Source organism: Nicotiana attenuata, chromosome 2, assembly GCF_001879085.1.
Source record: "Nicotiana attenuata strain UT chromosome 2, NIATTr2, whole genome shotgun sequence".
Classification (NCBI taxonomy): domain Eukaryota; kingdom Viridiplantae; phylum Streptophyta; class Magnoliopsida; order Solanales; family Solanaceae; genus Nicotiana; species Nicotiana attenuata.
The window spans coordinates 71717944-71744957 of NC_031990.1; positions in this window are offsets into that span (position 1 = coordinate 71717944).

The window sequence follows — 27014 nt, forward strand, 5'->3', positions numbered from 1 at the left end:
ATGCGGTAAGATTAAAGTTTGGGTTCTTGTATTGATAGTTATTTCACATGAATTGGTGTTGCAACCTTGTATGCGTGATAGTTGTGTCTCAATATGATCAATGTGCTATCTTCATAACTGAAAAGGGGCAAAGAATATGAATCATGTATTGAAATGCTTAGACCTTAAATTAAGATTAAAGTTGCGTATGTTGTGCCATCTGTGTGAAGTCTCATCTATGCTTACATTTAAATTACTCTTGTATGCACCTATTTTCCTAAATTACAAAGCTAACATTGAAATTGGGAATGATGAGAAATGTGGCCTAGTGCCAAAAATATGACGTGATACTTGTGGCCCCAAGTGCCCATGTAATGATATATGTGACACAAAGATTGAAATGAGATGATTCATGGAAAAGGGAAACGCCTTGGTAAGGCATCACAGCCGATCGGACCGAGATCGGACGCCAAGCCGCACACATGGTGCTAATGTGTTTGTGACTGAAGTGAATGTCTCAAAAGAGGCAACCTTGCCGATCGGGTCGAGATCGGACTCCGCTCAAGCTAGCGGTGGTAATGTGAACAATGTAGAACAGTATGAAATGCCCCAAAGTATAAAGTTTTCCTTTAGTTATACTTGTGAGTGCCTTATTCTTGTATGAAAGTTCTTTCTAACTAGATGGTGTTTAGTTATACATACTAGTACTATTCCATGGTACTAGCGTCCCTTTTGCCGGGGGCGCTACATTTTTAAATGAATGTAGGTGGCTTCATAGCGGAAAGTGCCGATCGCGCGTAGCAGAGTGTTCTCCTTTCGATGTCTTGGGGAGCCCCCTTTCTCCTTCAAGGGGTTATGTTGTACATCTCTGTTGTAGACTTCCACTTTTGAGGTATTGCCGGGGCCTTGTTGTCGGCATTGTCATAACTTGTCTTTTGTATCCATAGAGGCTCCGTAGACGTTTGTGTGGGTTACATATGGGTGTTGGATGGGTCTATGAACTATGTTGTAACTCTGAACTCTTTTATTCTCTAAATTGTAACTGTATGGAAATCTTGGAACCTAACTACAGTTTAAGGTTGTGATATTATATGAACTATCAATGTTGAATGTACAACCCCTCCTATTGTTTAATTAAACGAAAAGCGGATTCCTTGATCACATTGAGTTGGGTATAACGTGTTTAGTAAGGCTTGCTCAGTTGGGTTCACTCGATTGAGTGCCGGTCGCGCCTCCCGAGGTTGGGGCGTGACAGTACCAATAGCATTTTCTCATCATTATTAGACATGTGCTATGTTGGTATTCCCCCCTCCTATATAAAGGGAACCCTTGTCATTTTGTAACACAACATATTGAGTAATATACAACACTCTATGCTCTCTTGGATAACACAATTGTTCTACATATTTATCGCTTATTCTTTCAATGTTCATTCATTTTTCTTCATTCATTGCCTATTATTAGCCGCAAAAGGCCATCTTTAAGGCCTTCACTATCATTGATTCTTAATCAATAGTTAATCCCTATTAGCCTCATCTAGTCCTCGAGGCCCTGCTCCAGCCAGCTCGAGGCCCAGCCTTGTGACCCTATTGGTTTGCATATCTTATTCTCTTTACTTAAATTAAGTATCTATTGCCTAACAACTAGTATTAAGATGAATCGTGTATTTTTAGAATCGAAAAATCAAATAGAATTATCATTACCATTTTCAAGGTAAACAGTTTGGCGCCAACCGTGGGGCTAAAAATAATAGTGATTTTTTGGTGCTAGTTTTCGGAAAACACAAGTTATTCTTCACACTTTTTCCTTGTCCAAGAATCTCTGAATTCAGGTAAAAATGTCTAGCTCGGCAAATGCACGCGAAAACAATGGTATTGGGCTTCAGGGAGGAAACGGTGCAGACGTTGGTGTACCACTGCAGAACCAGGGGAGAAACCAGTGCAAATCCCCATCGACGTGACTTCACGGAATGCTGTGCATGTCGACGTAAGCTCTCTTACCGACGGAAGTGTGCGCGGTGAAGAAAGAGACGTTAGTCTTCAAGTCATTTTTGAAATGTTTCAAGCACAACAAGTGGCTATTGCTCAGCTGTAAAGTCACCAAAAAGACTCCAAGCACAGTAGCACCGGAAGCGGCTCCTCGAGTCGAGCAGGCATCGGATAGATCGAATAACCACGGGTTAGCAACAGACCCTGCTATTATGAAGATGCTCGAGGACCTCAACAAAAGGATTGAATCAGGAGAAAAGAAGATAGAGGATAACGATAAAAAGGTGGAGACTTATAACTCGAGGGTCGACTAGATCCCGGGCGCACCTCTGATCCTGAAGGGCGTAGATTCAAAGAAGTTCATACAGAAACCGTTCCCAGCAAGCGCGGCTCCGAAGCCAATCGCGAAGAAATTCAAAATGCTTGATGTCCCGAAGTATAACGGGACAAGGACCCCAATAAGCACTTTACCGTTTACACTTGTGCTGTAAAAGAGAATGACTTAAAGGACGACGAGATCGAATCCGTCCTACTGAAGATATTTGGAGAGACACTATCGAAGGGGGCCATGATGTGGTACCACAACCTACCCCCGTACTCTGTAGATTCATTTGCCATGATGGCAGACTCTTTCGTAAGGGCACACGCTGGTGCCATCAAGGTCCCACAAGAAATTCTGATGTCTTCAACATCAAACAAGGAGAAAATGAGATTGTAAGGGAATTTGTATCTTGCTTTTAGATAGAGTGAATGGAATTGACACCGGTCTCTAATGACTGGGAAGTGCAGACCTTCACTCAGGGCTTGAACGAGCGAAGCTCGATAGCATCGAAGCAGCTAAAGTAGAACTTGGTTGAGTATCCCGCCGTAACTTGGGAGAACGTACACAACAGATATCGATCGAAGACGAAGGTGAGGCCAACTAATTGGGAGCCTCCTCTAGCTCAGTATATCCAAGTAGGCTCCTGACAAAGGAACTGAAGTCTACAGAAAGGGAGTCAACATAGGGCAAAGAAAGGTATCAGCCATACTCCAAAGATTCAAAAGATACAACGAGGCGAAATATACCTTGAAACGATCGAGGGGTAGATCAACGAGGCGAAATATACCGGGGACTTATGAGCAAGACCGGGTTTGACAGGCGCTCAAGGCCAATGGAGGCACCCCGACTGTTTTAATACATCTTCAACATCAATGTCTCAGACATCATATCAGCCATGGGTAGAATCAAGGATACCCGATGGCAAAAGCTTGCGTGGTCGGATCCTTCCCGAAGGAACCCCAACTTGATGTGCGAATATAACTGTATTCATGGTCATAGGACTGAGGATTGTAGACAGCTTCGAGAGGAGGTGGCCCGGCTAATTAACGAGGGGCACCTTCTCGAATTCCTCAACAATCAAGCCAAGGACCGCTTTCGAGAAAGGGAGGCAAACAGAAAGAATGAACCAGAAGAACCTCAGCACATCATGCATATGATCGCTGCAGGAACAGACGCCCCACATGGACCCATGTACAAACGGGCCAAAATGCCCATCACAACGGAAAGGCAAACTCGGAATTACATACTCGAGGGCGCCCTTACATTTAAAGAGGAAGACATTGAGGCCCTGTCCCTACCACATAATGATGCACTAGTAATTTCTTTTCTTTTGAATAACGTTCAAATTAAACGTGTGCTCGTTGATACAGGTAACTTGGCCAACATAATTAGGTCGAAGGTTGTTGAGTAGCTTGGACTGCTCGATCAGATCATACCCACCTCTCGAGTCCTCAATGGATTCAACATGGCAAGTGAGAAAACGAAAGGAGAAATCATCCTCCCAGTCGATGGATCCGGTACAGTGCAAGACACCAAGTTTCATGTCATCAATGTTGACATGAGGTACAATGCCTTACTCGGAAGACTGTGGGTTCACAACATAAGGGCGGTACCATCAACTCTTCATCAGATGATGAAGTTCCCTACAAAACATGGTATAAAAATAGTGCGCGGAGAACAACATGCATCTAAGGAGATATTCATGGTAAACGACATGGCATCAACATAGACTCTCCCCGTTCAGGATGAGTTAGGAAACAGGTTGATCCCCGTGGAATATGTGGTCTGTGAGCATTCGAACGAGGGTGACAAGGTAGACTTCCTTACCCCTTGGACCTTCGTTGCCCTCGAAGAGTCGGATGCAACAAAATCAACGGTCGAGGAACTCGAGCAAGACATCCTGACCAAGCATCTTCCAGATCAAAAGGTATACCTGGGGAAGGGACTAACCCCCGAAATTAGGAAAAAACTCATTCAATTTCTTGTTAACAACATTGATTGCTTCACTTTGTCCCATTTAGACATGACAGGGATCTCACCAAAAATAACCACCCATCGACTAAGTGGTGATCACAGGTTCAAACCAGTAAAGAAAAAGAGGAGGCCTCAATCCGAGGTATAACATGTGTTTATCAAAGACGAGGTAACAAAAATCCTCAAAATAGGATCAATTAAGGAGGTAAAATACCCCGAATGGTTGGCTAATGTGGTAGTGGTTCCCAAAAAAGGAAATAAATTAAGAACGTGCGTAGTTTATAAAGATTTGAATAAAGAGTGCCCTAAAGACTCATTCCCATTACCTAACATCGATCGCTTGATCGATACCACGGCCGGCCACGACATCCCCACTTTTATCGACGCCTACTCTGGGTATAATCAAATTCAAATGAACCCAGAGGACAGGGAAAAGACTTCGTTCATCATGAAGTATGGTACATAATGTTATAATGCGATTCCCATCGGGATAAAAATGTAGGAGCTATGTACCAGCGCCTATTTAATAAGATATTCGAACATCAAATAGGCCAATCTATGGAAGTTTACATTGATGACATGCTAGTTATGTCCCTGCACGCAGAGGACCATTTGACGCATTTACAGGAAACATTCGATATCCTTAGAAGCTACAACATGAAGCTCAACCCCGACAATTGTGCCTTCGGAGTAGGATCAGGCAAATTTTAGGCTTCATGGTATCAAATAGGGGGATTGATATAAATCCCGATAAAATCATGACCATTGAAGAAATCATAGTGGCGAACAATGTGAAGGTCGTGCAGCGGATGACTGGCCAAATAGCGGCCTTAGGCCGAGTCATCTCGAGATCATCAGATCGGAGTCATCATTTCTTCTTCTTGCTCAAAAATAAAAACATCTTTGAGTCGACTCCGGAATGCCAACATGCCTTAGATGAATTAAAGCGGTATCTCTCGAGCCCGCCTTTGCTCCACGCCCCGAAGGAAGACAAAACGTTGTACTTGCATCTGGCCGTATCTGAAGTAGCGGTAAGTGGTGTGTTAGTTTGGAAAGAACAAGGTACGCAATTCCCTATTTATTACGTGAGTCGGACTCTTGGAGATGCTGAAACCAGGTATCCACACTTAGAAAGATTAGCTTTTGCATTAGTGAGTGCATCAAAAATTAAAACCTTATTTTCAATGCTATCATATATATGTTTTAAAAACATACCCTCTTCGAAACATCTTGCACAAACCTGAATTATCGGGAAGATTAGCCAAATGGGCCATCAAGCTCAGAGGGTATGATAACGAGTACCAACCCCAGAAGGCTATCAAGTCCATAATATTAGCGGACTTCGTGGCCGAGTTTACGCCTGCCCTCGTGCCCGATGTAGAGAAAGAACTCTTGCTAAAAATGGGCACGTCATTGGGGTTATGGACCCTATTCACCAACAGTGCCTCGAACGTGAAAGGATATGGGTTCGGCATCGTTCTCAAATCGTCTACGGGCGGCATGATTAGGCAATCTATATAAACTTCGAAATTAACTATCAACGAGATTTAGTATGAGGCTACGATTGCAGGTCTCGAGCTGGCCAAGAGCCTAGGAGCAGAAGTTGTCGAATCAAAATGCGACTCCCTTCTGGTATTCAACCATGTAAATGGGAGCTTCGAGGTTTAAGAAAATAGGATGCATAATATACGTAGACAAACATCAAGTCACATTGCATCGCTTCAAAGAATGGACTCTGGTCCATGTTCCCCAAGGTCAGAACAGCGAGGCCGATGCACTCGCAAACCTGGGGTCGCCCGTCGAAGAAGATGACATACTCCCGGGGGCCGTTGTACAGTTATCCAAGTCGGTGATTGAAGAAGGCCACGCCGAGATCAACTCAACAAGTCTAACATGGGATTAGAGGAATAAATACATCGAATCTATGAGAAACGGAAATCTGCCCGCAGACCGAAAAAAATTGAGGGCCCTTCGAGCCAAAGCAGCTCAATTTTCACTCGACCAGGATGGAATACTATTTAGAAGGACCTTCGATGGACCTCTAGTAGTGTGCTTGGGACCAGGGGACACCGATTATGTACTTCGAGAAATCCACGAGGGCACTTGTGGAAATCATTCTCGCGCCGATTCTCTGGTTCGAAAGGTGATAAGAGAAGGCTACTATTGGGACAACATGGAGAAGGACACCAAGGAATTCGTTCAAAGGTGCGACAAATGCCAAAGGTTTGCGCCAATGATTCACCAACCCAACGAACAACTACATTCAGTCTTAACACCATGGCTGTTCATGAAATGGGGGATGGACATCGTTGGCCCGCTACCAACGGCGCCAAGTAAAGCTATATTTATTCTGTTGATGACTGATTATTTCCCGAAATAGGTGGAAGCACAGGCCTTCGAGAAGACAAGAGAACAAGAAGTCATTCACTTCATCTGGGACCACATCATATGGCGACTCGGGATCCCCTCCGAGATTACATGTGATAATGTGATAAAATTCATAGCCAGCAAAGTGAGGAAATTCCTAAAAATCATAAAATCAAGAGGATCCTATGAACGCTCTATCGCCCATGTGCAAATGGACAAGCAGAGTCCACAAATAAGACCATCATCCAAAACTTGAAAAAGAGGTTAGAAAATGCAAAGGGAAAATGAAGAGAGGTATTGCTCGAAGTACTATGGGCATAGCGAACAACTTCAAAATCGAGCACAGGATAAACACTGTTCTCATTAGTGTACGGGTCCTAAGTTGATACCAGTCGATGTTGGAGAGCCAAGAGCCAGATTTCCATATGCCACCAAGGACTCAAACGACGAGGCCATGACTACAGCCCTCGATCTACTAGATGAAAAGTGAGAGGCTGCACTAATCCGAATGGCCGCCAAAAAAGAGGATCCAAGGATATTACAGCACGAGAACAAACCTCAGATACTTCGGAGCCAGGGACTTAGTCCCAAGGAATGTCACCATCAATACCCAGAATCCAAATGAGGGGAAGCTAGACCCGGGATGGGAAGAACCGTACCGCGTCCTCGGAGTAGTAGGCAAAGGGTCCTACAAGGTCGGTACCATGGAAGGTGAGCAACTTCCATGCAATTGGAACATATCAATGCTCAAACGCTATTATTGCTAAGGTATAACCTCTTCCCTTTTTGCTTTATATCTCATACTAATTTCTTATAGGTGTTCGACAAGAGACGCCAAAGCACCTTTCGACTCGAAGACCCTGGGTTTTAAAGCATGTGTTGCACTCCTTTTCCCTTAGACCGGGTTATATGCTAAACGGGTTTTACCAGCGAGGTTTTTAACGAGGCAATATACATATGCTACCTAAGGAGAACTCCTCAAGTATTAAAGGCTTCTCTTCAATCAACCTCAAATAATGGGTGGCATCCCCATAGGAGGTCACCTCTCAGAAGAAATCAAACTATGGCTAGGAGGACCTCGACAGGAGAATGTTGTATTCGGCCAACCGGTCAAATGAACCGTGTCCATATAGAATAATCGAGCCTCCAAAAGACAAAAATGTGTACGCATATAGAAAGAGATTGAGGAAGCCTCTTTGCTTATCAAAACACTTTGCGCCTCGAAGAAGTTCACTACTGTCGTGCAAAATGGCCCAAGAGCCAAAAACTCTCGAACACTTGGGTACTGTCTTCGACAGTCAGCTCACAGAGCCATCGATAACTCGAATTCGCAAGACCTTGATCAGGTGACTTTGTGCTTATAAGCCCTCACTGAGGCAACATCAAATCTGTAAGCCCTTCAACAAGGCGTGCTCAAACTTATAAGACCTTAAAAAAGGCATAACCCCCGATATTAAGGCCAAGGCTATGTATTAGAACTTGTAAGACCCCTAAAAAGGTATTCCCTCGATATAGACGTCGAGGTTAGTGCACACGCGCACTAAAGGCTGTGGCCAAACATAAAGACTACGGTCGAACTTAAAGGCTACGGCCGAATTAACGCGGCTCGGAGACGTCCGACTGCCGCCGCAAAACTAAGGGCCTCCAAATACTTCGAAAGTACTTCAAAAAGAACCGGTTAATCAGGCTAGCCTCGGCATAAGCAAAGGAGCTTCGATAATATCATCTCTAAATAATAAAAAGGCTTCAAAAATTATCAGCCTTCAATGAAAAGGTTTCGAAAACTCAACCTTCGAGCGAACCTACCGAGGTACTCAAATATCATCGCATATCGACTCATAATCGAGGTTCTCCTTTGAGCCTTCGAAGACTCGGACGAACACAAAACATGCCAAGGCATAATCAAAACTTCAAAAGTCTTTAGCCAAAATAAGGGAAAACTATGGCCATATTAGAGGTCACATCGACCCAACCTAATGCATAAGAGCCTAAGGGCCAACCTAAAGAGCCTACGGGCTGATGCGTAAGAGCCTAACGGCCAGCATAAAAGAGCCTTAGGGCCAATGACTAAGAGCCTAAGGGCCGGCCTAAAGAGCCTAAGGGCCAGCCTAAAGAGCCTAAGGGCCAACATGTTGAAAACCTAAGGGCCAATAAGCCTGATTAAAACTTTGACTCGAGGAGCTGACGCCGAACCAGGAGAAATCGCCCCCCCTGCTTTGTCATCCTAGGCCAACAACAACAACAACAACAACAACAAAATAGTGTAGTCCCGCTCGACAAAAGAAAGTCCACGAAATAGGTCACGGCACGACCAATAGAAATACCACCGTGTAATCTTGAGGCCATGATCCTCAAACATGGTGGGTGACAATGGATAAGAATGGTGAGAAGAGAAGGATGGATAGAAATGGGAAGACACTTGGATGAAAGGTTGATCCTAGGAGGCTCCCATTTATAGGAAGAGCAGCAGCGTATCCATCATTGTCTTCGAAAGACATAACGGCAGGCACATTTAATACGCCCTTGGGAGTTGAACCGGCGGCAACGTTATAGCTTTGGAGAATGAGAAACCGTAATACTTTTAATGATTCTGGAAAGATGAATCGACGGGATGTTTCGTTTATCATGGAGGCTTGCGTTATCGGTATGATGTCATTGCGAGGAGTTCGAAAAGCTGGTTATCAAGGTCGTTTCTTATTGTTCTACTCCTAAAAATGCGGGGACTATCTGTATACGGTGAAATCGGAGGTTCCAATTCCCCATCATCGAGGCAAATTAGAGGATCGTCTCAAATGCTCGAGGCTACATGGCTACGGTCGAGTATTCCTCCTTCCAGGTTCATCCATGCTCGAACTTGGGACAATGTCGATCGTGGATATGGTAAAGGTGGGGAGTTTCCAAGGCGCACGGCTAGGGATCACAAAGTCTAGTGGGCTATTCTGAACCCAAATCAGGGCGTCATTTTGCTATCCCATCTCCATATCTATGTAATTAATGTATTTTGTACTATGTTGAGATTTTCCTCGTATATAAAGGGGATCCTTGTCATTTTGTAAACATTATGTTGCTCCATACTAAATGCACAAGAAGATTCTCTCTGCTCTCTAACACATTCTCTTGATATTATTGCTTATATATTATTATCTTCATTATTGTTCATCATTTATTTCTTATCATTGGCCATTAATAGCCTTCGTTGCTTTTGTTGTAACTGTTAGTCATTCTTCGACTGCCCTCGATAGCTCCCAGCTGAGCATCGGAATCGACCTCGAGGCCCCCGAATCGACAAGCTCAAGGCCCCGATTGTTAGCCTATAAGTTTGGTTATTACCTTAATCCTAACTCTTATCTCGTTTCTAAGTATCTCACATAGCATCAATATCTTAACAACCAGCATAAAAATAGATCACGTACTTTTAGAGTCCCATAATAAAATTTAATTGTTATTGCCATTTTCGTGGTAAACACAACTAGTAGTTCTTTGTGAGTGATTAAATCATGCAAAATCTGGTTAAGAGACTTCAATGGCACATTGATTTTAATCTACATAGGTTATCCATCCCCAGAAGCACATGCCATTGGCAATATTTTAATATCTCCAATCTCTCTAGGTATTATGTCTTGGTCATCTTATTCTCGAGGCCACAAAGATACCTCATTTATTTTAGAATTTCTCTCCATAATCCCAAGATTCTCCGGCATCATTTTGAATTGGAGCTCATACACATAACCTAAACTAGGGTTCACTATAGAAGAATTCCCAGAAAAGACTCTTCCATTGAGATCACAAACCTTCCCATCGACTGTTTGGTGGTCTGAGCCCACTGTATCCTTCTCAAACACCATATTTATATCCCTATCTTGTTCACTCCTCAATGCATACACTGGAACCCCGTTAACAATGGCAAAAATCTCCACGAAATTTCTAAGGTTTACTGTTCCATTGGCCTGATTCTTGGCTAATAGAGCAGTAGCTGATCCCCCATGAATTCCAGGTTCATTTAATGTCCCCCTATCACCTCAAGCTGATGTAACTAATTGTTTCAACTTAGAGCTCGAATTATCAGAAACCATAGTGTTTGGACTGGTAGGGTTTACTGTAGCTAGCCCCAAACTGCCAGTTTTTTGTGTTTGATTGTTGTCCTTCTTTTTGTTGCCTTCGGCTGTATTTTTTGTGCTCAAATGAGCTTCCATCTATTCAAATTCATCACTCCATAGATCCTTTCCAAAATTAACCTCATTAATTCTTCTAGTTGCCCAGAATCTTCATACGTTTGAGATAGTATCTCATGGGAAGATTGGTTTGTTGTCACATGGAGTTCCTTTTGTTCCTCCTTTCTTGTAATAAACCTTCTATGCACCCACTCAATTGTGGATTCATTAATAACCATTTCATCAATCCCTACCTCACTATGAATAGGAGAACTAACCTTATCAAATTCTTTAGCACCTTGTATATCCAATGAATAAATCCCAGTTGGAGTAGGATTCAAATTGTTCCCTTTATGAGCTACCTCCCTTTCCTTATTTGCAACTCCAACTGCTTCCTTCTTTACTCGTCTAGCTTCAACCTCTGCTTTATATAAGGAATTATTTTCACCATTGAGAGCCCTAGACTCCTTATAAGGTAAGATGGAATTATTTACCCTTTCCAGCTTATTCACGGTGTCACCAACCTTAATCCTAGTAGACGTAGTATTTAAGGTGGAATACCCAGTCATGATCATTTTCTCCTGTTCTTGCACCTTCTTGGATTCCTTTGTTGGTTGTTCCTTCACAGTATTATTGCCATTATCATCTTTCTTTCCATCTGTAATTCGCAAAATTTGTTGAGCATTTTCCTTCACCTCCAAAGCATCAAATTTGTTATTTGTAATCACTGCCTCAACTTTGGCCTTCTCTTTCCCATTACTCACTCCTTCTCCTTTGTCTTTGTTTACCGAAAAAATGGTAATAACAATTAAATTTGTTGATCGGACTCTAAAAATACGTGATCTATTTTTATGCTAGTTATTGAGCAGTTGATGCTAGATGTATGAGACTTAGGAAAGAAATAAGAGCTAAAGAGAGAGCTATACTCAAACCGATAGGCTAGTTATTCGGGGCCTCGGGCTTGTCGATACGGGGCCTCGAGGTAGATTCTAGGACCCGGGCTCGAGCTATTAAGGGCAATCGGGGTAGGGCTAATAGTTATAAGATAATCAGCGAAAGCTCTTTATGGAGAATGATAAGCAATAAATGAAGAACAAATATGAATGTAATAAATGATAGCAATAATATCAAGAGAGTATGTTAGAGAGTAGAAAGAATGGTCTTGTTTATTTTGTGTGGAGCAGCTGAAGCGACAGAATCTACAAAATGGTAAGGATCCCCTTTATATAGGAGGGGAATCCTAACATAGTACAAAATACATTAATTGCAATGATATGGGGATGGGACAGCTAGATATGACACCCGGATTCAGGTTTAGACTAGACCGGCAGGCTTCGTCAGTTCTAGCCGTGTACCTTGGGAACTTCCCCTTTCCTGTCATGGTCGTGGTCACCACTGCCCCTGGGTCGGGTGTCGACGAATCCCAAGGGAGGAGAATTGGCCATAGCCTTATATCCTTGAGGCTTCGAGATGACCCTCTGAAATGCCTTAATGACGAAAAATTAGACCCTCCGATTTTGCTGTATATAGTCTTGTCAATAATATAGCCCTTCTTATCACGTCGGTATTTATTTTTTCTTGCTTGCATCTACTCCTGCTTAGCTGGATTAGCAACTGTTTTCCCCAAAACTTTACCACTAGATAGCACCTTTGTAGAAGCAGCAGTTGTCCTAATTATCTCTTGCTCTTTATTTTTGTCATTGCTTTGATCCTCAAACTGCCTCAATTCTGCGTCAAAAACCCATAACTCCTCTTCTTTGTGACTGTTTACCGTAAAAATGGTAATGACAACTAAACTTATGAAATTGGACTCTAAAAATATGTGATCTATTCCCAAGCTAGTTTGTCAGAGCAGATGGTGCTGGTATTATGAATTTCAACGATGGGGGGGGGGGGGGGAGAGATAAACGAGGTAATGACCGAACCAAATGGCCTACTACCCGGGGATAAGCTTGGTCGATTGGGACTTCGAGGTAGACCCGAGGTTGAGCTCGGGTTGTCGGGGACACTCGGGAGTAGTATAACGGCTAGAGATATAATCAAACAAAGCTATTTATAACCGAATTTGAGTTAGTACAATGAAGAACACATATAAAATGAAGAACACGTATAGAGGAAAAGGAAATCGAGATATCCTCAGTATCAGTGAGAGCCAATAAGTTTTAGTAAGAAGAGAAAGAGAGAGATATATTATTGCACTTTGTAGAATTGTAGGAGCAACATCCGTCCCTTACAAGGTAGGGCGAATCCCATTATATAGTAGAGGAAACATAGTTACGCATACATGTATATCTAATTTACGAAATACGGAGAAGTGATGGCTTGACTCGACGCTCCAGCATAGGCTATGGATAGGTTGGCCCTGTCAGACTCAACCGCGTGTCTTGGGGCTTCTCCCCTTTGTCTTAATCTTGGCCTGGAATAGGACCTTGACAAGCCTCAAAGGAGAGGACTAAGTTGTGACTTCATATCCTCAGGGTCTCGAGATATCTTCCCGAGGTGGCTTCATGTCCTCGGTGTCTCGAGGTACCTCCCCGAGATGGCTTGATGGCGGGAAATCGGGCCATTTGATTTCACCGCGTACAGATAGTCTCCGTGGTTCTCACAACGAAGCGATGGGAAATGGTTATGAACATTGACTCCTCGAACTCCTCATGGCGATAGTGCATTGGCGATCCGCGTCGTGGCGCAATCTTTTGTGATGGTGTATCTGATAGACTCCTGCTCAACACTCTGCCACTTTCATTCTTCAAGGTAAAAAGTGCTGCCCTCAATTTGGTTTTTCAAGGACGCAATAATTCATTCGTCGGTTAGTTTTCCAGAGCCTCAACGATCGTGTTGCTGCCCCCTATAAATGGGGTGCCTTGGCGTTGTTTTTCCTATCCAAGTATCTTCATCGGCATGCTTTGCCTATTCCTTCTTGTCATCTTCTTCTATCTTAGAACATCATGCTTGGGGCTTATAGCCTCAAGACCGTTAGGAGGAGTTCCCTTAAGTTGTGCTATGGCCCTTCGGGACGTCCCTTTGTTGAGCATAATCGCGTTGTCCCGCTATGGCCGTTAGTATGTTGGTGTTTGCTGCTGCCGTTGGCCCGAGGTGGCGATGGACGGGGAATCTGTCTTCACCTTATGTAGATAGTCGTTCGGATTATGCACCGCGACTCACTCTCCTACCCGGGCGTGGTGTGGCACCTCATCCATAGGGCACTTTCTTTCCCGAGGGATAAGGTGGCCCTCTCGGCCATTGAGGTTGAGGCCGCCGAGTCTCCAACTTTTGGTTTTGGCGGGCTATGTCTCTTGTCTCTGCCTCATCTGTGTCTCCTCCTTTTCATCTTCTCCATCTCCTCCAGCGGGAATCCCTTGAGGGATTGAGCTGGGAACCTAGAGGAGGTGGAGGTTGAAGGGATCACCCTTGAGGGTGTGGGTGTGACACTCGAGGATGCCGATACCGGAGATGCACCCTTGAGGGCGGACTGGGCTTCTGGGTTTCATCACATGTACATCCTTCCGTTCCTTCGCCGTAGGGGTAGACTCCCATAGGCCTTCGCAATTGTATGTAATGACCCTTCGAGGGCTTTTGTAAACGTATGCCATGACCCCTCGGGGGCTGTTGTACACGGAATTTTACGAACATGAATATATTCCTTTGACTTTATCCTTCGATTTTTGCCTTTGAATTTTTCCTAGTAATTGCACGTGTTCATACCCCTTGAGGCCTTTTGAATGCCTCCTCTTACTTCTCGACTGCTGATATTTGGCCGGGGTGTGAGCATTCTCTCAGCTCCTCTACTGATCGACGTGGCTCCCTTTCGAGGCCATCGTTGTACCTCGGGGAAACCATGGGTTGATTGGTTAGGTCTGGCTGCCTAGGCCTTCTGAATCGTGTGGAGATAATGTGTCGAACTTCGGGGCCTTCGAGGATGCTATCCTGGATGAAGGCCAGCTTTCGGTTCTGGGGGGTCCCCTTCGATTTTCGATGTGGACAGCTTCCTTTAGACATGTAGGAGATAGATTTTCGCTGAGCGGTTGCCTATACTTAGGCACCGCTTCGAACTTTTGCGGAGCTTTCCCCAGGCGGGACGCCATCCCGAGCTCAGAGATAATGCGGACGGCTCCTCGAGTCTTGGGTTCTTGTCAGAGGATACTTTTGGGGTCGGATATCAACCCATTGGACTATATCGACGTCGTTTACTCCCCGGGGCTGACTCCGCGCAGGCGAAACGTTGCCATTTCATATCATATAAGTGGGGCGGCTTCGGCTTCTTCGCAGGACTTCACTATTTTGAGGTAGCTGTGCTCCTGCTTTGGCATAGGGTTCCTTATTTCCCTATGTGCAAGAAGTGTTGGTGCGCGCCCTTGCTTTGCTCTGTCTACTATTACCATAGTCATGACAACCACTTTGGGGGCGACATGGCAGAGAGCGGAGAGTGTTGTTCCCGACGCTCGGGAGTTGAGGGATTTCGCTCTCACGACGGTTTCTTTGATAAGAGGGGAGCATTTGGAGATGGTGAGAAAATACTGCGGATGGAGTGAGAGGGTAGCACTGCAGGTGCTTCCTCCAGGAGAGAACGTTACGGATTCCGCTGACAGATTTTTGAGTGTATACGTGTATCTTTTTGCGTTTGGCCCCCTCGACAGGGTCGTGCTTGATTTTTTCTCGAACTAACTGGTTACTTTGGCGCAGATACATCCGCCGTTTTGGCGGGTGGTGCTGATGATGAGATTCTTTGCGTAGAAGGCCGAACTCGAATTTACGCTCGATCACCTCATCCGGCTGTATCAGCCTTTTTATCACCAGGGCCTACTAACCCTGAAGTGTCGTTCATCCCTGCCCTTTGTTGTCGATGACGAAGAAGAGGGGGTCGAGAATGGGCCGGTTGGTTCGTCCGGGCCCGGACAGTCGACATCATCCCCTTGGAGTTTTTGCCGTTCCCCGAAGGGTGGAATTACGCACATGAGTGGAGCGTTCGGTACTTTTTTAGGTTGTACCTATAGCGGAAGTTAGTTAAATAATAGTGTGTTTACCTTGTTGTAGCAACTTCATGGACGCCAGGCAAAGTCTCAGATCTGCCCGGCTGGGTCCAGAGGCTGGTGACCTATTCATCCTGCGACGAGCGTTGGTGGCGAGCTATGCTCCGCGTCAAGTGGGGAGCGAAATACCAAGGTATGTGTGCGTGCTGCCTTTGCCTCGGCCCTCGTGTATTTGAGGTAATATTTTCCCCTTTTCTACTTGCATTGGATCTGTCACTTGCAGGTATCGGGCAGTTTCTTGGGATGAGACAGTGTTCTTCCGAAGGGGGGGAGGAGTCGTTGACCTCTCTTCCCGCCCTTCGAGGAGATGGAGTTTCTAGTGGTGCTGACCAGGCCATTATCTCCAAGGAGAAGGCATTGTCTGAGTGCGCTGCCCCCGGAGTACCTGATTCTAGGTCGTCGATGCCTTCGAGCGAATATGCTTTGCCCGAGGCCGGCTCTCCCGGGGGCGGAGGGACATGATTAATAGGAGTATGCTCCGACTTCGTGAGTTTAGGCGCAGTTTCCCTATATTCCGCGTCCTTCGTTCGTTATTGAGCTTTCCTCGTGCGGGCCTGTGACAGGCTGATGTCTGAGCTGGTCCGTCAAGGGGCCAAGTTTCAGAGAGTTCGAAATGAGGGAGAATCTCTTAGGCTGCTTAGCAAGGGGAAGGAGGGCGAGTTGCTGCATTGGCGATGCGAAGCGTACCGGTTCTTGAATTACGAGAGTTATTTGATAGAGCAGGTAACTTTATGGCGCTCAAGCTTCGCTTTCTTAGGCCATTTTAGGTTAACACCCTTCTCTGTTATATCAGCTGCAGAAAAAGGTGGAGGCCATGGAGTACCTTACGGGCGATATTGATTGTGCCAGAAGTGCTTGTGGCGAGCTAAGGCTCAGGTGCAAGCTCATGTTTTAGAGGAGGCAAGTGCATTGGCCGAGGTTCCTGACTTAGAAGTCCAACTATGCTTGGCTCAAGATAATGCCGAAATCCAGGGAGATGTGATCGAGAAATTGGAATCCGAACTTTCGAAGAATAGGGCCGAGGTAATTGATGCCCGGGCTAGGGCGATGCAATGCCGAGCCAACGCTGATCAGGAGATGGCAGTCTATATGAAGGATGTTGCGGACGCTCAGGCCGAGCTGATGCAAGCCCTCGATCGGGAGAAAAAGATGGAGGAATACATCCGTTGCAGATCTCGAAGGGAAGTACTCGAGGAGATTGGTGCGAGAGGCTTTATTCTTTCCGGTGAATCGGACCGAGCAAGGGCGGATGAGCATGACGCGTGGTCATTTCTTGCTGACGGGGCGGGGAGTGAACCCGGCAAGCTGTAGCTCTTCGGAACGGATCATAGATCGTGCCGTTTTGTTGCTTTGTTTTTGATATATATGAAGAACATGTCTGTTTACGGAGAGTGTGTCTCCTCCCCCTCTTTCTTCTGTGTGCGTGAAATAAGAAGATACTTTGAAACCTTACCTCTTCCGCCTCTCCTTCTGTTATTGTCTTCGACCAGGCCGGTTTCGATGTTTGGCGGGATCCTCACAGGTTTGGGATCAACCGGGCCAGCCCAGGGCTCCTAGGTGTGGTTCTTGATGTGAGCGAGCGTTGCGGTCCCTGCGCTTTGTCCGGCCGTTTAGATCCACTCTTTGAGTCGCTTTGCGAGTTGAGCTGTTACGGGCTTTTAAGCTCTTCCTTGTCTGCACGGGCGGGTGACAGTGGCCTTCTTTGCCTCGAGTCGAAATGACCTAATAAGCGGGTGAACAGGGGGCTCACTCGGCTGGCGATTGTGGCATTTGTGTCGTGCCCTTAGGCATGCTGTAGTTTTGTGCTTATTGTGGGTCCAGTTTCCGAGTCGCCTTGCGATTCGGGCTGTAATTCACCTTTACGCACCTTTCGATTTCCCGAATGGGGTAGTGCTTTGCACGTGATTTTTGGTCGTTGAGACCTTTCCGTATGTGGCCCGGGGCTTGCCTAGTTAACTATTTTTGGATCCAATCTCCGAATCGAGTTACGATTCGAGCTCACTTTGATCGTCAAGTTGTCAATTTGGTTGGTGACAATGGCTCTCACGCTTTTTGGTCATAGAGACCTTTCGATATATGGCCCGTAGGCTTGCTTAGCTGGCGACAATGGCTCTTACGCTATTTTTGCCCGTGTACTTTTTGTAGGCTTTGTTTTCTGCTCGTTAAGGTCTTTTTGAAAGATTTTTTCCTGACCTATCGTCGGTTCTAAAAGAACCTCGATTTCAAGTCGTAATCGGCAATATTTTGAGCACCTCGGAAGGTTCATAGCCCGTTATTTTCCTGTTGATGGAAGCCTGTTACAAGAGGTTCTTTCCGAAGTATATTCGAAGTAGTGGCCTGCAATTTTTTGTATTGCATTTAGGATTTGTTTAATACTTTTAGAATTAATCAGTAATTATTTGTTTTATAAAATTTTGAAAATCACAAAAAATAGCTCATTTTTACATTTTTTATTTTTAGTTTTTAGTTTATTTACTTTTTCCTTTTAGTTTAGAATTAATTGATGTTTATAATTTTTATAATTAGATAAATAGTTTAATTTCACATTATAGATAATTTATGATTTTTAATTATTAGGATTTTTAATTTAAGAAAAAAAAGAGAAAGAGAAAAGAAAAGGAATAAAAAAGGTACTCCAAAAGAAGGGATTTTCGGAATTGGGTTTAAATAACCAAAGAGCCCAAAATTCGACCCAAACCCGTCCAGATCCTACCCAAACCCAAGCCCAAAACCAATTATACCCGGTCCAGCCCATGTTAGTCCCCAAAGAACGCGTTTCATTTGAGTTAATCACAGCCGTGGGATTTTATCAATCCAACGGTCCGGAACTAGTCGATCCCTCACCATATAACTGTCCGAATTAAGGTCAACCCCCTCCCCCCCAAGACTAAAAATTCATCTCATTTTTGCTCTGTATCTCACCCTCACCAACGAAACCCGAGCAGCCTCACATTCCACGCCACCTCCACCGTGAACCACCACCGGAAATCGCCTCACGGCGGTTCCGTTGATCCAATCGCCCCCAAAACAACACCATGAACTACCCTTCACCTCCTCATCCCAAATCTCAAATCCCTTTCCTTCGAATCATTCCCAGTCTGTTCGAATCTTGAATAAAAAATCAGGCCAAAACCTAACAGGGTCCAAAGCCTCCCAAAATAACACCCTAGATTCCCTTTCATCCACTCTCTATGAATCGCCAACTAGTTCCCCTCGAATCATGGCTGAGCTCTTCGAATTTTAGATCGAAGTTCCAGCCAAAACCCTAACTTCCCCAAATTACCCCAAAAATCAAACCCCATCACCCTTGACCTTCCCTCATCACGATTTCATTAGTGATTTCCCAAATACGCCTGCCAAAAAACCCCAAATTCCAAATCTACGAAAAGTCAGAAGCCCAAGTTGATTTGGTTCCCAGCTCGAAGTAGCCCAAAATGCATGCTAGTCAGTTCGTTCTTGGAAAGAACAACTGATTAGCATTAATTTTGGTTCATTTCGAAGGTTTAAACCCTTCAATCACTCCAGTGCCGTTTTGAAGGTCTTTTCTATTTTTTTAGGTAATTCTCTTTGCCATGCTGCTTTCTTTGCCTTTTCTAAGTGTCATATCCATCTCTTTTTCTTTTATGTGTATTTCTTTGTGTATGGTTCAGTCAGCATGTCAGTTCACTCTATTTGTCCAAGCTGTTCCGGCCAAACTCATTTTGTTCCTGTTGTTTTTCTTTTCTTGTTTAGTTAGGTCTTTTTACTTGTGTGCCAATTTTGTTTTGGTTACTGGGTTTATCTGAATTGCAGTAATTTAAGTTTTCTTAAGTTATCTGTTTTGATAAAATTCGAGGCATGTAGGATTAGTTAAATCATGTTTATTTTTAAAATTAAAGTTTGTTTTAAGTGGTTCTACTGTCAACTTGGCCGCCTGATTTAGATTTTTATTTTTTGTTTGTTAAGTTTCATCAATGGTGTTAGGCTTAATAGTTTTCCTTTGAAGCTCTTGTTAATATTAGTTTCAAAGTTTTCCTTTATGTTGGTTTCATCTTTTTGGTTTAAATCGTTTCTTCCATGATTGTTTCATTTTTCGGATTATGTTCATATCAGTGGTTTTGAGTTTTAATTTACTTGTCTTTTGATCTTCTTGTGTGTAGAAATATTGGCGCTGTAGTGTTAACTCTCATTTGCCAACCCTTAGAAATCCTAGGGACCTAAGTGAACATAGAAATTTTAGATAGAGGCTGTAATAAGCAGGTTTCACAAGGGTAATTTAGGGTTTTTCTGTTTTTAAAATATCACAATACTCTAGAAACATCAAACTTTTTTACTCTCCCTACAAGGCGACACGGGTGAACAGTAACGCAGGGGAGGCGATATGGTCACTGCTCCGCCGTCCGATGGTGGAAAGCCATCAGACCAGTTCCAAAATGTGCGTACTGGTATTGCGCACCATCTCCAACAAGTTTCATTCAAAAATTCAACTCCAGCTGCTGCAGATATTCAAAACAGTGCAAGGCTCACTGTAGCAAAAAATCGCCTGGAGAATTCACAACTTTCCCATGCCAATTCTGGGTCAAATTTAACAATTCAAAAACCCGGAGAATCTCCCCCACACAAAGGCTCACCTACCCACCATTTTTCAGCTCATTCTACCGTGGAATTTGTTCCCTCCGACCTTCTGCAAATCACCAGTGTTACAGAAATCACCGGAGATACAGCTCCAGCCGTCCAAATTGAAAAAAATTGGTACCAAATGCTCCTTTGGATGGGGGAGTGTGTTAAACCCATCAATTTCACCTGGGTACCTCCAAGCTGATCCAATTTTGAAATCAAATATTTCTGACAGCGTATCCTCACAAGGCGTTCGACGAAATGACACCTTCATTTCTGAGCAAATTGGAACCCAACCAACCATTGGAATTTCTTCAGCAACTCCAAATGACAACTTCCACCACGTTTCGGGCCAATTCCCAAAGGAAAATGATCACTCCAATCACCTGAAAAGTTCAGAGCTTGCCCAGTTGACCGGACATGGTGTTCCAGGGAAATTCTCGGCCCAAAACCAATGCCGAATTGTTTCTGCACCTCAGGGGAATGTTCTCAACCAATCAAAACAAATTTTACATTGGCCAATCTCTTCGAATCATAAAAAAGGCTCCTCAGAGCACTGTAGCATCACAGGTGTTCGACCAAATTCTCCTTCTTTTGCTGGGCTAATTCGAACCCTCCCAGTCATTTGAAATCCTTCAAAAACATCTAATGATCACTCAGGTCAATTTTCAAATCAATTCATAAGCGGATTCGATCTGCAGGCCCTTCTGACAAATCCTGAGCCTCATCAGCTGGACGGGCATGGTGATCCGATGAAATCCATGCTCTAAAACCAATGCCATTATGTTCCTGTATCGCAGGTGAGTATTCCTATGTCTTCAGAAGCAATTTTACATGGGCCAAACTCGTCGAATATTAAAAATAGTGCCCCAGAACATTGTTCCTTCAATGATGTTCGACGAAATGCCAACTACCCTTCCACCCCTGTTCCCCCTGATCCTTTGAGTGGAAATGAATCCCTAAGCTGTAGGGAGGATATCTGTAATGTTTCACACCACTCTACCCAAAGAACTGAACCCATCCCACCTTTGAATACCCCAGCTCCCCCCAGTCAGTTGCCAACCCTACTACATTTCCTCAAATGGCTCAACAGGCTGCAGCAACTGATGCTTGTGCTCAAATAACTCCCCCTATAATACCTGACACCAATTCCACTCCCATTGCTTTTATTGCACCAAATCAGATAAAACCAAATAACCAACCATCCCCCTCTGCTCTTCCAACTCACAACAATCAAACCATTAACCCTCCATCTTAAAGTTTTTCTAACTTTGAGAGACCAAACAACCCAAGGAAAAACCAAAAAAACCAACCCAAACCACAAGAAAAAACTATATCAACCACTCACCACACTCCAGATATAAGTCCAAATCCTCAAGCCAATTCTTCCCTGAACAAAGCCAAACTACCTGCTAATCCACCTCCCTCACCCCCCATTGTTACACAGTCTTATGTCACTAGGTTGAGGGCTAGGCATGAGGCAGAATTGACACCTATTCAATTTTTCCCTCCTATAATCACAACTAAACAGGGCAAGCATGCAGTCATTTTAGGAATAGAGGATTATATGGTGAAATTTGCAGATAGGTGCAAATACACAGTAGTTGGCAAATTTTCAAACACATGCCGAGAATAGAGGTGATCAGAAAGAGCTTTATAGCTCAAACCGAGCTCAATGGTGGTGTCAAAATTGCTCAATTCAATGCAAAAACTGTGTACATTGATTTGGACAATGAATATGATCACTCCACTATTTGGTCGTAGCAACAGATATACATACAGGGGCAAATGATGAGAATTGAAGCATGGAATCCCATTGTCAAACCCAATGAAGACTCTCCAACTGTTCCAGTGTGGATCATGATCCCTGAACTACCCTGGCATCTCTATTATATGGAGATCCTTTCCCCCCCTCCTATCTCCAATTGGGAAGGCTCTTTTCCTTGATTTGGCTTCCTTCAAAAAAACTAGAGGTAGTGTGGTAAAAGTAAAGATGCAGATTGATCTAACAAAGGATAGACCAACACATGTATGGTTAGGATATGATGAAAACCAGGATGTGAATGGAGATGGCCAATGGCTGGAGGTTCAATATGAAAACCTTCCCTCCTACTGTGACCACTGCAGGCATTTAGGCCACTCAGTACAATCCTGCCCTGTGAAACGAAGGAAGTTTGAGATTCAAAAGAAAAAAGAAGAAGAAGCTGCAACAGCCACTTTGGCACAGGCCAATAACTTGCAAAAATCCAATGACAAAGCAGAGTCAAGCAGACAAAATCAAAATAAACAATAGGGACAAGCAAAGAAGGTTGCACAGGACCAAAGTGACAAACCAAGGGCAGAATAACACCAAAAAGCAATGGAACACCAAAATGTTGTTACTGAAATCACAGAAGAAGAGTGGCAAACTCAGAACAAAAAGAACTTCAAAGGCAACACTCAAAGAAAAAGCAGCAGCAAGTATATGTACCAAAGCAGACATCATGCCAGCAAAAGCAAGACAGTATAATTCACCAATTAGAACAACAACATTCAGGTAAGTCCTCTATCAATCCTCCAGCTCAACTGGAGAGGAGAGAAGATTCTGGTGCCCAGAATCAGCCCATTCCCCCTACTTCCCAATCTTTAGTTGCTTCTACTGCTGCTATGGTTGAAGGAGGTAAGGAGGTTGGTCAAGAGGAAGCAATAGATGGGCAGGAAGGGGTACCAAATGGGGTGGGGGTTTCCTCATGTTTTGCATGAGTGTGCTAATGCACAATTGACTGACCATAGGGTGGACTTCACAGCCCCTGCTACCACTTTCCTTTCACAAGTCAATACTACAATTTAGCATTCAACAGATAACTGTAATGATTTGAGCTCTGAGGAAGATCCAGTATGCCAACAGAATGATGAATTGAATAGATTGTTAAAAGGAAAGGCCCATGCTGCATCTGACTTCAACATCCAACCCCCAAAATCCAAAAATAAACCAAGTAAAAAGAAAAGGCAAGCTATGAAAGGACAAAGTGCTGGAATTAATATTAATGAACCTTCTGCTACTACCAGTCCTCCTTTCACTCCCCACAGTCCTATTGCCAATCTCCCTAAAAATGTCAACACTGGTTTCAGCTGATAAATCAGTTGTTACAAGGATACAGTAATTGACCCCTCCCTATCTCAGCCCTTCTTGGAGACAAGCCCCCATATCAGTGATGCTGAGAATGGCTCCAAAATTCAGAAAGAACAGGCAGCAGTCAATACCTTGGCCTCTACCCCCCTTGATGAGTACAAGCCTATTCAGTCAGAGGATGAAATGAGTGGTGGTATTGAGGAAGAAAATGATGATAAAATGAGTGAAGCTTCTAAAGATGAACAACATTATAATCTCCTAGTTTCTGCAGTCAATGGTGAATATCAACAGGAGATCATTGGCAACCAAGGTTTATCTCCTAGAAAATACAACCCCTCACCAAGACTTACAAGAAGCAAAGCAGCTGGTAATACAATTGCTACACCAAAATCCAAAAAAAAACCCTCCCAGTTTTAATGATTAGTACAATCTTATGGAATGTTATAGGTATTAGAACCTCAAGTGTCATTGAAAGACTCAAAACATTGATAAAAATCCACAAAATCTCTCTCATAGCTGTTCTAGAACCATTTCTTGATACCCCCCAAATCAACCACTATAAAATCCAAATGTCCATGAATCATGCTATTTCAAATACCAACAATAAAATTTGGATCTTTTGGGATCAAGATTTTACTGGCACTGTCCTTGATCAAGATGAGCAACAAATCACTCTTGAGATGAAACATGTTGAGGCTGCATAGTCCATTCTTCTCACCATCATTTATGCCAAATGCACACCTGTTCTGAGGAGACCTCTATGGGATACCTTAAGAACTAAAGCTGTCTCTTCAATCTCTCCATGGTGTGTTATTGGTGATTTCAATATCATAGCATCCATCGAAGGTGAAATTGGTGGCATCCCTTATCAGATCAACAAGAGTTTGGAGTTTCTGAGCATGATTGAATACTGTGTGTGACGACCCGACCCGTCGTCTCATGTGTTACTGCTCCATTTTCCCCGTTTATTGCTTCTTCATGTTTCGTTATCGGTAGGTGGTGTGTGAGAGTTGATTTGCATTGGTTTTTGATAAGAAATGAGACACTTAGTCTCTTTAAGGAAGGCTTAAGTTGGAAAAGTCAACTGGACGTTGACTTATGAGTTATAGGGCTCGAATGTGATTTCCGGTGATTCGGTTAGCTTTGGGGGATGATTTGTGACTTAGGAGTGCGATCGGAATTGATTTTGGAGGTCCGGTGTAGAATTAGGCTTGAATTGGCGAAGTTAGTAGTTTGGCAAATTCCGGTTGATGGGTGAGATTTTGATCCGAGGGTCGGAATGGAATTCCGAGAGTTGCTGTAGCTTTGTTATGTGATTTGTGATGTGTGTGCAAAAAATCAGGTCATTCGGACGTCGTTTGGTCGGGTTTTTGATCGAAAGTGCATTTTGAAAGTTTGGAGAAAAACTTGGGCTTGAATTTGATGAGTTTTGGGTAATTTGATGTTGTTTGAGGTGTTTTGATGATTGGAGCAAGTTTGGACGATGTTTTAGGATATGTTTGTGTTTTTGGTTGAGGTCCCGGGGGCCTCGGGTGAGTTTTGGATGGTTAAACGGATGAAATTGCATATGGAAATGTTGCAGGTTTTGCTTCAGGTCTGTTGCAGACCATTTGTTCTATGCGATCGCGTATAATGATTTGCGATCGCGTAGACTTAATTGAGGGCTGAGGCAGAGTTGCTCTACGCGATCGCGTAGGGTGGGTTGCGATCGCATAGGTCGGTGTGAGGTGCTTTCGCGATCGCGTGAGTTCAAGCTGCGATCGCATAGGCCTGGGAGCTAAGGCTTCGCGATCGCGTGGATATTGTTGCGATCGCATAAGGTAATTGAGGGAGTCGTCATTTTGTGCATCGCGATCGCACTGAAAGGGGAATATAGAGCTGGGCAGCATGTTTTTAAACCAGCTTGTTCGCGAAGGTGGGTCTATTTTCACCCATGGCTTCTCGTTTTTGAAGGTTTTTGAAGGAAATTAAAGAGGGTTTCAAGGGGAATCGATTGTAGGTAAGATTTTTGAACTTAAAACACGATTATATTGTGAAATTGGTCTAGAAATTCATGGAAATTAAGCCTAAAAATTATGAACTAGGGCTTGAGTTTTTGATATTTCAAATTGGGATTTGATAGGTCATTTGAGCTCGGATTTGGGAGTTCTTGGTATGTATGAACTCGTGGCGAGACGAAGAATCCGGTAATGTGAGTTTTGTAATTTTTCGAGAAGTGGGCCCGTGGCTCGGGCTTTGCTAGTTTCGAGATTTTTGCTATATTTCGATTGTTTTCGATTGGGCATCATTCCCTTGGCATATTGTGATGTATTCGCTCTGATTTTGGTTAGAGTCGACGCGCGTTGAGGCCTATTCTAGGGGCAAAGGCGTCGAGAGCTAGAGATTTTACCGGTTCGAGGTGAGTAATGATTGTAAATGATAGTCTGAGGGTTTGAAACCCCGGATTTGCACATCACAGTGCTGTATTGAGGTGACTTGCACGACGGATAGCGAGCGTGGGGTAGAGCACCGTTGGGGATTGTGACTTGGTCCGTCCCGATTGATGGAATTACTACGTATTTGACTGAAACTACTTGTTATCATCATAATTTGGGTCGATTGCCATGTTTGGGCTTCGTGCCAACTATGTGAATCCTTCGGGGATTGATATCACTGTTTTCGCATTACTCTGCATATTATTTGATCTCGGTCCAGGGTTTTAATACTGTTTTGCAAACTCAACCATTTTTCTAAGATTTGAAAATTTAAACAATATTTTATTGACGTTTTGAGCTGAGAACCATTATTTTGATATTGCCCAAGTGGCTTATGTTCATTTCTGGACTGAGCATGGATCGGGCTGCGCGCCACAGTAGTGTTATAGTGATTTCTGGATATATGGATGGCTCGGGCTGCGTGACGCAGCGGTATTGTATTGATATTGAGGCCGAGGGCCTGGTTGGTGCCACAAGATGGCTTGACTATTTGCGCTTGGGCTGTAGGAGCCCCTCCGGAGTCTGTACACACCCCCAGTGAGCGTCGTCGACGTTAAATATGGATGGCTCGGGCTGCACGCTGCAGCGGTCATATGCATTGCATTGCACACATGCATTGGTTCCTGTTTGTATTACGTGTCATGACATTCAGCACTCGCATTTCATTGGCTTCTATGCTACTTCTTGCACTGCTTGCCTGATACCCTTGTTTTATTTGTTGATGGAGTGTTGTGCCCGAGGGGCTGACTTATGTGCTGACTTGCACTATCTATTTCGCATTCATTTGCTTAACTGTTGAAAAAGACATTTTCAAAAGAGGTTTTAACTGAGCCCAGATAGATTTTCTAAAGGATTTCACGGTTTTACTATTTTCTCAAAGGGTAGCACTGTTCTATATAGCATGATGGAGTGCCTTTTGTGATTTCTTGCTGCTCAATTATTATTTACCTTTATTACTCACTGGGTTGGAGTACTCACTTTACTCCCTGCACCTCGCGTGCAGATGCAGGTATTGGTTTAC